Below are 13,571 nucleotides of genomic sequence, written 5' to 3' on the forward strand. Positions count from 1 at the left end.
TTTCCAAAAAAAAGAAGGACGAAACTCTCTACCTCTACATAGATTATCGAGGGCTGAATCAAGTCACTGTCAAGAATAAGTATGCTATCCCTCGCATCGACAAACTTCTTGATAGGCTTCATGGGGCCAAAGTCTTCTCAAAAATAGATTTGAGATCTGGTTACTATCAGATCATCAAAGTTGAGGAAGCAGATATACCCAAGACAGCCTTCAGTACCGGTTATAACCACTATGAGTTTACTGTAACCTCATTCGGGTTAACCAATGCTCCTGCAACCTCCAACCGCCTAATGCAAGATATATTCCATCCTTACTTGGATGAATTTGTGCTTGTTTTCTTTGATGACATCTTAATCTACTCCAAATCAATGGAAGAGCATGAGGAGTATGTGCGTAGAGTTCTGCAATTGTTGCGCAGACACAAACTCTATGCCAAGAAGAGCAAATGTACCTTCTTTACTCATCAAATTGAGTATCTTGGGTTCATCATCTTCAAAGATGGCATTTCAATAGTTCCCGCCAAGGTCAAAGATATTCTAGAGTGGCCATCCCCTATATTAGTTCATGAAGTTCATGGGTTTTTGGGAATCACGGGATGGTATAGGATTTTTATTAAAGATTATGCCTTGGTAGCTGCACCTTTGACGGATCTCCTCTCAAGAAGTATTGCAAAATAGTGTGGATGCCAATCCATCAAAACAGCTTTGATTAGCTCAAGGTCATTATTACTTTTGTCCCAGCCCTGAAACTTCCTGATTTCACCAAGGAATTTGAAGTGGTTACTGATGCCAGTAGTCTAGCACTTGGTAGTGTCCTCCATGAAGCTCATGATAGTCCTACTGCGGGACACCCAGGCTATGCAAAAATATTCAATGCCGTAACAAGGAGCTTTCATTAGGCAGGCTTGAAAAATGATGTCCTTCGGTACTTGAAGCGATGTCTCTCTCATGCCAAAGGATCAAAGCTAAAAGGGTCAAAGCTGAAAGGGTCAAGATGCCTGGGAAACTTCAACCCTTGGATATTCCCCAAATGAAGTGGGAGTGCATTAGTATGGATTTTGTCACAAGTCTCCCCATTGTTCAAGCAGGATATGACTCCATTCTGGTAGTAGTGGACTTACTTACCAAAGTAGCTCACCTTATACCAGCAAAGAAGACCTTCAAAGCTTCTGATGTTGCTAGAATATTCATCAAGAAGGACATCTCACAATCCCCCCCCCTTATTTGTGTGGACTTTAGTAAGAGGTTTTAGCCTTAAGAGAGGGTTCTTGCGCTGTGATCTTTTGCTCATACGGTGAGCAAACGATCTCAGAATTGAGATCTGATTGGACCGTTTTGATCGCGATAGCGAGCCCTACAAGATGGCGCCTTCTCAAAAATGTCAAAATATTACCTCGGGAGGCGCGTACAATAACGAGAGTAGAGAAGATGCTCCCGATGCGGCCCCAACCCTCCCTTTACAAGCTCCTCAAGGAAATGGTGGCCAAGTTAGCTTGGTTATCTTTTAGAGAAGAGTTTTTTTTTTATATTAGTGTTAATAAATGTGTATCTTTTCCTTTTAGAATAATGACATAAAATTGTATGAAGCTACGAATTGAGTGTTGTATTCAATGAATTGTATTGAAATTGTTATCTTTAATGAATTGGGTTCTTGGGCAACTCTATTCGGAAAAAAGCGTTGCCTCTAGAAATCAAGTCTAGTAGTTACCCAATTTATGATCAATTACGCTCCCCTGTGGGATAGGACTAGGTTTTACCTATAAATCGTATCCTTGAATCTCTACATGGTCAAGGTGCCTGGGAAACTTCAAAGATGGCATTTCAATAGTTCCCAAGAAGAGCAAATGTACCTTCTTTACTCATCAAATTGAGTATCTTGGATTCATCGTCTTCAAAGATGGCATTTCAATAGTTCCTGCCAAGGTCAAAGATATTCTAGAGTGGCCATCCCCTAAATCAGTTCATGAAGTTCGTGGGTTTTTGGGAATCACGGGATGGTATAGGATTTTTATTAAAGATTATGCCTTGGTAGCTGCACCTTTGACGGATCTTCTCTCAAGAAGTATTGCAAAATAGTGTGGCTGCCAATCCATCAAAACAGCTTTGATCAGCTCAAGGTCATTATTACTTTTGCCCCAGTCCTGAAACTTCCTGATTTCACCAAGGAATTTGAAGTGGTTACTGATGCCAGTAGTCTAGCACTTGGTGGTGTCCTCCTTGAAGCTCATGATAGTCCTACTGCGGGACACCCAGGCTATGCAAAAATATTCAATGCCGTAACAAGGAGCTTTCATTAGGCAAGCTTGAAAAATGATGTCCTTCGGTACTTGAAGCGATGTCTCTCTCATGCCAAAGGATCAAAGCTAAAAGGGTCAAAGCTGAAAGGGTCAAGATGCCTGGGAAACTTCAACCCTTGGATATTCCCCAAATGAAGTGGGAGTGCATTAGTATAGATTTTTTCACAAGTCTCCCCATTGTTCAAGCAGGATATGACTCCATTCTGGTAGTAGTGGACTTACTTACCAAAGTAGCTCACCTTATACCAGCAAAGAAGACCTTCAAAGCTTCTGATGTTGCTAGAATATTCATCAAGGAAGTCCTCAAACTTCATGGTCTCCCAAAAAGGATAGTAAGTGACCGGGATTTTGACCTTACTTCAAAGTGCCTATAAACTCCAACTCCAACTCTGGTAGAATTTGCCTACAATGCATCTTATCATCAGAGCATAGGAATGTCACCATTCAAAGCACTCTCTATGGGCAAGAATGCTTGTTTCCTCTAAATTTCTCTGATCCAGGAAAATGCTCGAAGAGATGGAGGAACAAACCAAGGCAATCCAAAAGGATATTAAAGCTGCCCAAGATGGATAAAAGCATTATGCTGACACCAAGAGGTCTGAAAGGATCTTCAAGGAAGGAGACAAAGTTCTTCTATGAGTGCTACCCAAACGAAGTTCTCTATCACTTGGGAAATATAAGAAGCTCAGCCCTAGGTATTGTGGTCCCTATACAGTTATCAAGCCTTTAGGTAAAAGTGCCTACAAACTCCAACTCCCAGCCAATATCAAAGTCCACAATGTATTTCATGTAAGTTTGTTAAAACCTTATGTACCCAGTCTTGATCATTAACCTACTCAAGGAGTCCTTGAATTACAGCCCAATAGCATCATAGATTCTAGGGAAAGGCAACTCCGAGATAGAACTCTTGTAGAACGTCTAGTACAGTGGAAAGATTACCCTGAAGAGGATGCAACTTGGGAAGATGAAGCTACACTCTTAAAGGATTATCCCCAATTCATGATGAGTCATCTTGATTTCTTTAAGGGGGGAAGGATGTAACATACCCATCTTCACTAATAAAGAAATGGCTTGTAATAGATAAATTTATGAGTTTTTATGGTATAAAAATCAATTATTTTACTAAGGAGCTTTCATTAGCTTTCCCTAAGAATCTATGATGCTATTGGGCTATAATTCAAGAACCTACTCAAGGAGTCCTTGAATTATAGCCCAATAGCATCATAGATTCTAGGGAAAGGCAACTCCAAAATAGAACTCTTGTAGAACATCTAGTACAGTGGAAAGATTACCCTGAAGAGGATGCAACTTGGGAAGATGAAGCTACACTCTTAAAGGATTATCCCCAATTCATGATGAGTTATCTTGATTTCTTTAAGGGGGGAAGGATGTAACATACCCATCTTCACTAATAAAGAAATGTCTTGTAATAGATAAATTTATGAGTTTTTATGGTATAAAAATCAATGATTTTATTAAATGAGTCATTTCTACTTAGAGTCTTTAAATTTTGAGCCCAAATTTGGAATTTATGCGCGATTTTACCCTAATATAGGATTTTACAGCATCCAAAACGGACACCGAATCAAGCTTATACACAAATTTCAGTCATTTTTAGTTAAAAAGCGACGACCTTTAAACCTTAATAAATGCATGACCAAGCGTCCGATTGACGAATGGTCTGCACCCCAACGACTAGGAGAACCTCCCGGATCAAAAAAATACCTCTCGGGAGCAGTTTGGTACGCAAATCGAGACCGACGCTCCAAATTTGGGAACCTTGCCCTAAAATTTGGACCGTACACAGTTACCTGGGTACCCGTATGATAGCTGCACAAGAACCAAAGGACGGTCGCCCACTATGTGGTCCACACGTACCGCTACTTGGACACCCACCATGCTACCCCAGAGCAGATAAGGTACATGCGTACCACTCCTTTCCCTGTTAACCGACAGCATATCTTTCTTACAGAGCCATGCAAGCCACTGATCTACAGCCTTTGCTGGTACACCGTCCTTTCATCCTTGCTTTGCGCAACGCCTGTACTACCCGTACCCCATAGTTATATAAACCCCCGAGGTACTCCATGGTGGGCAACAAGCATTTTCTGCATAGCGTATGCTCTGTTGTGCCGTTGTCCGTACCGTCGTCTGTCCCTGTGCAGTGTACTTGCTATAGTAGTACAGCCACCCCTGTCCACACCCCCTCAATTGCCACTTTTCAAATAAGGCAATTTTCCTCCATCTCCCTCTTGCTAGGAGGCAGTGTCCTTAACTCTTCTTCTCCCCTGTGTGAAGAGACTTACAGCATCCCTCAGCCCTTCTCCCCTTTAGCAAAACATTTTTGTGTTAAGGACATCTCACAATCCCCCCCCCTTATTTGTGTGGACTTTAGTAAGAGGTTTTAGCCTTAAGAGAGGGTTCTTGCGCTGTGATCTTTTGCTCATACGGTGAGCAAACGATCTCAGAATTGAGATCTGATTGGACCGTTTTGATCGCGACAGCGAGCCCTACAAGATGGCCCCTTCTCGAAAACGTCAAAATATTACCTCGGGAGGCACGCACAATAACGAGAGTAGAGAAGATGCTCCCGATGCGGCCCCAACCCTCCCTTTACAAGCTCCTCAAGGAAATGGTGGCCAAGTTAGCTTGGGTATCTTTTAGAGAAGAGTTTTTTTTTAATATTAGTGTTAATAAATGTGTATCTTTTCCTTTTAGAATAATGACATAAAATTGTATGAAGCTACGAATTGAGTGTTGTATTCAATGAATTGTATTGAAATTGTTATCTTTAATGAATTGGATTCTTGGGCAACTCTATTCTAGAAGACTAGGCCAGCGGCTATGCCTTGCATGGATAAAGAAAAAAGCGTTGCCTCTAGAAATCAAGTCTAGTAGTTACCCAATTTATGATCAATTACCCTATGGGTGATTTGAATTTTAGAAGATCACGCTCCCCTGTGGGATAGGACTAGGTCTTACCTATGAATCGTATCCTTGAATCTCTACATGGTCAAGGTGCCGATTAATAGGAAACTTTTTGCAAGTTAAGACTTGGTGGACTATCTTAAGTGTTTTCCTATTTTAGAAGGGGGGAACCTTATAATTGGTATCAGAGCCAATCTTAGCTCCAAGGAATTGCCATTTAAGGACTGTTTTGCAATAAATGTTTTACCTAACATAATGCTAATTAATAAAAACATCATACTAAAACAAACAAGTGGAATTGATGTTTGAATGATTGTTTAAATGATTTGTTGGATTGAAAAGTTGAAGATGATCCATTTATTTTGTTTTGTCGGTACCCCTAGGGCCGACACCTCTTTGACTATAGATGGGATTCGCATACCTCAGGATCGCTGGGTGTATGACCAAACAAGTGATGCAAGTCTTACCTGCTCACAGAGTAGCTGTGTTGGGACCTACCCCAATCCAGAGTCTACCACCCTTACCATCAGTTTTTAGAGTCTTAGAAACTGCAGCAGAACCCCAATATTTCACCTATGTGGACCACTGTACCCTTATGTCATAGTCAAGCCTACGAATTTTCCTTGATGGCAAATAAGACTAATTATATTAGTCTCAGATCTTTGTAATAAAACTCATCCTTGTAAATATTTAGAAATAAAATGATTTCTATGTTTTACTCTTCAAAATAAGCGTTGTGCAAATATATATCTTGTAATCTTAAAATTGTTTTTACAATGATGGCCAGGACGATCACCCTCCACTTCCCAGTGCGCTTTACACTGATATCCAGGAGAAGAAGCTCTTGCTCAAGCAAATGCAACCTCCCTCCTTTAAAGGAGAAGGTTCAAAGATTGAGAAGGATGCTGAAGTCTGGATTGTAGCGATGGACGATTATTTCTCTGCCGCCGGTACTGGAGTAGCAAATCAGTCTATGCTTGCATGGTTTCGCCTCATCGGAGATACTAAACTCTGGTGGAAATAGTGGTGCCGTGACAAGGGAGTCACCGAGCATTCTCAAACGTGGGAACACATCAAGCAGGCCGTGAAGGAAAGATATCTTCCCCCTTCCCATGAATCCATAAAGATTCTTGGGATGGATTGGTTAATTGCAAACAAAGCTAGCATTCATTGTCACTAGGGGAGTATCACTTTTTAAAATGAGCATGGCCAAGTACTATCCGTTCAGGGCATAACATAACCTAAATCTAGGGTAGTCAAGGCAAAACATCTTCTCAAGGGAACACGTAAGGGTCAGCAAGTTTTCTTAGCCAAGCTCAACAAAACCATTGAACCTAGTAAGGAGACAGAACCCTCTTGGCTCCAAGAATTCTCTGACATCTTCCCTGACAAGCTTACAGGCCTACCGCCTCCTCGAATCATGAAACTGAGGTGATCCCTGGGACTCAACCCGTCTCAAAAACGCGCCCTATAAACTGTCCCTTCCTGAAGCCATTGAACTTAAAGAGCAACTTTCCCAACTCATTGAGCAAGGATTCGTACACCCCAGTAGCTCTCCTTGGGGGGCACCTGTCCTTTTCCAAAAAAAAGAAGGACGAAACTCTCTACCTCTGCATAGATTATCGAGGGCTGAATAAGGTCACTGTCAAGAATAAGTATGCTATCCCTCGCATCGACGAACTTCTTGACAGGCTTCATGGGGCCAAAGTCTTCTCAAAAATAGATTTGAGATCTGGTTACTATCAGATCATCAAAGTTGAGGAAGCAGATATACCCAAGACAGCCTTCAGTACCGGTTATAACCACTATGAGTTTACTGTAACCTCATTCGGGTTAACCAATGCTCCTGCAACCTCCAACCGCCTAATGCAAGATATATTCCATCCTTACTTGGATGAATTTGTGCTTGTTTTCTTTGATGACATCTTAATCTACTCCAAATCAATGGAAGAGCATGAGGAGTATGTGCGTAGAGTTCTGCAATTGTTGCGCAGACACAAACTCTATGCCAAGAAGAGCAAATGTACCTTCTTTACTCATCAAATTGAGTATCTTGGGTTCATCATCTTCAAAGATGGCATTTCAATAGTTCCCGCCAAGGTCAAAGATATTCTAGAGTGGCCATCCCCTATATTAGTTCATGAAGTTCATGGGTTTTTGGGAATCACGGGATGGTATAGGATTTTTATTAAAGATTATGCCTTGGTAGCTGCACCTTTGACGGATCTCCTCTCAAGAAGTATTGCAAAATAGTGTGGATGCCAATCCATCAAAACAGCTTTGATTAGCTCAAGGTCATTATTACTTTTGTCCCAGCCCTGAAACTTCCTGATTTCACCAAGGAATTTGAAGTGGTTACTGATGCCAGTAGTCTAGCACTTGGTAGTGTCCTCCATGAAGCTCATGATAGTCCTACTGCGGGACACCCAGGCTATGCAAAAATATTCAATGCCGTAACAAGGAGCTTTCATTAGGCAGGCTTGAAAAATGATGTCCTTCGGTACTTGAAGCGATGTCTCTCTCATGCCAAAGGATCAAAGCTAAAAGGGTCAAAGTTGAAAGGGTCAAGATACCTGGGAAACTTCAACCCTTGGATATTCCCCAAATGAAGTGGGAGTGCATTAGTATGGATTTTGTCACAAGTCTCCCCATTGTTCAAGCAGGATATGACTCCATTCTGGTAGTAGTGGACTTACTTACCAAAGTAGCTCACCTTATACCAGCAAAGAAGACCTTCAAAGCTTCTGATGTTGCTAGAATATTCATCAAGAAGGACATCTCACAATCCCCCCCCCCCCCTTATTTGTGTGGACTTTAGTAAGAGGTTTTAGCCTTAAGAGAGGGTTCTTGCGCTGTGATCTTTTGCTCATACGGTGAGCAAACGATCTCAGAATTGAGATCTGATTGGACCGTTTTGATCGCGACAGCGAGCCCTACAAGATGGCCCCTTCTCAAAAACGTCAAAATATTACCTCGGGAGGCGCGCACAATAACGAGAGTAGAGAAGATGCTCCCGATGCGGCCCCAACCCTCCCTTTACAAGCTCCTCAAGGAAATGGTGGCCAAGTTAGCTTGGTTATCTTTTAGAGAAGAGTTTTTTTTAAATATTAGTGTTAATAAATGTGTATCTTTTCCTTTTAGAATAATGACATAAAATTGTATGAAGCTACGAATTGAGTGTTGTATTCAATGAATTGTATTGAAATTGTTATCTTTAATGAATTGGGTTCTTGGGCAACTCTATTCGGAAAAAAGCGTTGCCTCTAGAAATCAAGTCTAGTAGTTACTCAATTTATGATCAATTACCCTATGGGTGATTTGATTTTTAGAAGATCACGCTCCCCTGTGGGATAGGACTAGGTCTTACCTATAAATCGTATCCTTGAATCTCTACATGGTCAAGGTGTCGATTAATAGGAAATTCTTTCCAAGTTAAGACTTGGTGGACTATCTTAAGTGTTTCCCTATTTTAGAAGGGGGGAACCTTATAATTGGTATCAGAGCCAATCTTAGCTCCAAGGAATTGCCATTTAAGGACTGTTTTGCAATAAATATTTTACCTAACATAATGCTAATTAATAAAAACATCCTACTAAAACAAACAAGTGGAATTGATGTTTGAATGATTGTTTAAATGATTTGTTGGATTGAAAACTTGAAGATGATCCATTTATTTTGTTTTGTCGGTACCCCCAGGGCCGACACCTCTGTGACTATAGATGGGATTCGCATACCTCAGGATTGCTGGGTGTATGACCAAACAAGTGATGCAAGTCTTACCTGCTCACAGAGTAGCTGTGTTGGGACCTACCCTAATCCAGAGTCTACCACCCTTACCATCAGTTTTTAGAGTCTTAGAAACTACAGCAGAACCCCAATATTTCACCTATGTGGACCGCTGTACCCTTATGTCATAGTCAAGCTTAGGAATTTCCCTTGATGGCAAATGAGACTAATTATATTAGTCTCAGATCTTTGTAATAAAACTCGTCCTTGTAAATATTTAGAAATAAAATGATTTCTATGTTTTACTCTTCAAAATAAGCGTTGTGCAAATATATATCTTGTAATCTTAAAATTGTTTTTACAATGATGGCCAGGACGATCACCCTCCACTTCCCAGTGCGCTTTACACTGATATCCAGGAGAAGAAGCTCTTGCTCAAGCAAATGCAACCTCCCTCCTTTAAAGGAGAAGGTTCAAAGATTGAGAAGGATGCTGAAGTCTGGATTGAAGCGATGGACGATTATTTCTCTGCCGCCGGTACTGGAGTAGCAAATCAGTCTATGTTTGCATGGTTTCGCCTCATCGGAGATGCTAAACTCTGGTGGAAACAGTGGTGCCGTGACAAGGGACTCACCGAGCATTCTCAAACGTGGGAAGACATCAAGCAAGCCGTGAAGGAAAGATATCTTCCCCCTTCCCATGAATCCATAAAGATTCTTGGGATGGATTGGTTAATTGCAAACAAAGCTAGCATTCACTGTCACTAGGGGAGTATCACTTTTGAAAATGAGCATGGCCAAGTAATATCCGTTCAGGGCATAATATAACCTAAATCTAGGGTAGTCAAGGCAAAACATCTTCTCAAGGGAACACGTAGGGGTCAGCAAGTTTTCTTAGCCAAGCTCAACAAAACCATTGAACCTAGTAAGGAGACAGAACCCTCTTGGCTCCAAGAATTCTCTGACATCTTCCCTGACAAGCTTACAGGCCTACCGCCTCCTCGAATCATGAAATTGAGGTGATCCCTGGGACTCAACCCGTCTCAAAAACGCGCCCTATAAAATGTCCCTTCCTGAAGCCATTGAACTTAAAGAGCAACTTTCCCAACTCATTGAGCAAGGATTCGTACACCCCAGTAGCTCTCCTTGGGGGGCACCTGTCCTTTTCCAAAAAAAAAGAAGGACGGAACTCTCTGCCTCTGCATAGATTATCGAGGGCTGAATCAAGTCACTGTCAAGAATAAGTATGCTATCCCTCGCATCGACGAACTTCTTGACAGGCTTCATGGGGCCAAAGTCTTCTCAAAAATAGATTTGAGATCTGGTTACTATCAGATCATCAAAGTCGAGGAAGCAAATATACCCAAGACAGCCTTCAGTACCGATTATAGCCACTATGAGTTTACTGTAACCTCATTCGGGTTAACCAATGCTCCTGCAACCTTCAACCGCCTAATGCAAGATATATTCCATCCTTACTTGGATGAATTTGTGCTTGTTTTCTTTGATGACATCTTAATCTACTCCAAATCAATGGAAGAGTATGAGGAGCATGTGCGTAGAGTTCTGCAATTGTTGCGCAGACACAAACTCTATGCCAAGAAGAGCAAATGTACCTTCTTTACTCATCAAATTGAGTATCTTGGGTTCATCGTCTTCAAAGATGGCATTTCAATACTCCCCGCCAAGGTCAAAGATATTCTAGAGTGGCCATCCCCTAAATCAGTTCATGAAGTTCATGGGTTTTTGGGAATCACGGGATGGTATAGGATTTTTATTAAAGATTATGCCTTGGTAGCTGCACCTTTGACGGATCTTCTCTCAAGAAGTATTGCAAAATAGTGTGGCTGCCAATCCATCAAAACAGCTTTGATCAGCTCAAGGTCATTATTACTTTTGTCCCAGTCCTGAAACTTCCTGATTTCACCAAGGAATTTGAAGTGGTTACTGATGCCAGTAGTCTAGCACTTGGTGGTGTCCTCCATAATGCTCATGATAGTCCTACTGCGGGACACCCAGGCTATGCAAAAATATTCAATGCCGTAACAAGGAGCTTTCATTAGGCAGGCTTGAAAAATGATGTCCTTCGGTACTTGAAGCGATGTCTCTCATGCCAAAGGATCAAAGCTAAAAGGGTCAAAGCTGAAAGGGTCAAGATGCCTGGGAAAATTCAACCCTTGGATATTCCCCAAATGAAGTGGGAGTGCATTAGTATGGATTTTGTCACAAGTCTCCCCTTTGTTCAAGCGAGATATGACTCCATTCTGGTAGTAGTGGACTTACTTACCAAAGTAGCTCACCTTATATCAGCAAAGAAGACCTTCAAAGCTTCTGATGTTGCTAGAATATTCATCAAGGAAGTCCTCAAACTTCATGGTCTCCCAAAAAGGATAGTAAGTGACCAGGATTTTGACTTCACTTCAAAGTGCCTATAAACTCCGACTCCAACTCTGGTAGAATTTGCCTACAATGCATCTTATCATCAGAGCATAGGAATGTCACCATTCAAAGCACTCTCTATGGGCAAGAATGCTTGTTTCCTCTAAATTTCTCTGATCCAGGAAAATGCTCAAAGAGATGGAGGAACAAACCAAGGCAATCCAAAAGGATATTAAAGCTGCCCAAGATGGATAAAAGCATTATGCTGACACCAAGAGGTCTGAAAGGATCTTCAAGGAAGGAGACAAAGTTCTTCTATGAGTGCTACCCAAACGAAGTTCTCTATCACTTGGGAAATATAAGAAGCTCAGCCCTAGGTATTGTGGTCCCTATACAGTTATCAAGCCTTTAGGTAAAAGTGCCTACAAACTCCAACTCCCAGCCAATATCAAAGTCCACAATGTATTTCATGTAAGTTTGTTAAAACCTTATGTACCCAGTCTTGATCATTAACCTACTCAAGGAGTCCTTGAATTATAGCCCAATAGCATCATAGATTCTAGGGAAAGGCAACTCCAAAATAGAACTCTTGTAGAACATCTAGTACAGTGGAAAGATTACCCTGAAGAGGATGCAACTTGGAAAGATGAAGCTACACTCTTAAAGGATTATCCCCAATTCATGATGAGTCATCTTGATTTCTTTAAGGGGGGAAGGACGTAACATACCCATCTTCACTAATAAAGAAATGTCTTGTAATAGATAAATTTATGAGTTTTTATGGTATAAAAATCAATAATTTTATTAAAGGAGTCATTTCTACTTAGAGTCTTTAAATTTTGAGCCCAAATTTGGAATTTATGTGCGATTTTACCCTAATATAGGATTTTACAGCATCCAAAACGGACACCGAATCAAGCGTATACGCAAATTTCAATCATTTTTAGTTTAAAAACGACGACCTTTAAACCTTAATAAATGCATGACCAAGCGTCCGATTGACGAATGGTCTGCACCCCAACGACTAGGAGAACCTCCCGGATTAAAAAAAAACCTCTCGGGAGCAGTCTGGTACGCAAATCGAGACCGACGCTCCAAATTTGGGAACCTTGCTCTAAAATTTGGACCGTACACAGTTAGCTGGGTACCCGTATGATAGCTGCACAAGAACCAAAGGACGGTCGCCCACTATGTGGTCCACACGTACCGCTACTTGGACACCTACCATGCTACCCCAGACCAGATAAGGTACATGCGTACCACTCCTTTCCCTGTTAACCGACAGCATGTCTTTCTTACAGAGCCATGCAAGCCACTGATCTACAGCCTTTGCTGGTACACCGTCCTTTCATCCTTGCTTTGCGCAACGCCTGTACTACCTGTACCCCATAGTTATATAAACCCCCGAGGTACTCCATGGTGGGCAACAAGCATTTTTTGCATAGCGTATGCTCTGTTGTGCCGTTGTCCGTACCGTCGTCTGTCCTCCTTGTGCAGTGTACTTGCTATAGTAGTACAGCCACCCCTGTCCACACCCCCTCAATTGCCACTTTTCAAATAAGGCAATTTTCCTCCATCTCCCTCTTGCTAGGAGGCAGTGTTCTTAACTCTTCTTCTCCCCATGTGTGAAGAGACTTACAGCATCCCTCAGCCCTTCTCCCCTTTAGCAAAACATTTTTGTGTTAAGGACATCTCACAATCCCCCCCCCCTTATTTGTGTGGACTTTAGTAAGAGGTTTTAGCCTTAAGAGAGGGTTTTTGCACTGTGATCTTTTGCTCATACGGTGAGCAAACGATCTCAGAATTGAGATCTGATTGGACCGTTTTGATCGCGACAGCGAGCCCTACAAGATGGCCCCTTCTCGAAAACGTCAAAATATTACCTCGGGAGGCACGCACAATAACGAGAGTAGAGAAGATGCTCTCGATGCGGCCCCAACCCTCCCTTTACAAGCTCCTCAAGGAAATGGTGGCCAAGTTAGCTTGGTTATCTTTTAGAGAAGAGTTTTTTTTTAATATTAGTGTTAATAAATGTGTATCTTTTCCTTTTAGAATAATGACATAAAATTGTATGAAGCTACGAATTGAGTGTTGTATTCAATGAATTGTATTGAAATTGTTATCTTTAATGAATTGGATTCTTGGGCAACTCTATTCTAGAAGACTAGGCCAGCGGCTATGCCTTGCATGGATAAAGAAAAAAGCGTTGCCTCTAGAAATCAAGTCTAGTAGTTACCCAATTT

Source organism: Cibotium barometz, chromosome 64, assembly GCF_041138505.1.
Source record: "Cibotium barometz isolate CiBa-2024 chromosome 64, ASM4113850v1, whole genome shotgun sequence".
In the NCBI taxonomy this organism is placed as follows: Eukaryota; Viridiplantae; Streptophyta; class Polypodiopsida; order Cyatheales; family Cibotiaceae; genus Cibotium; species Cibotium barometz.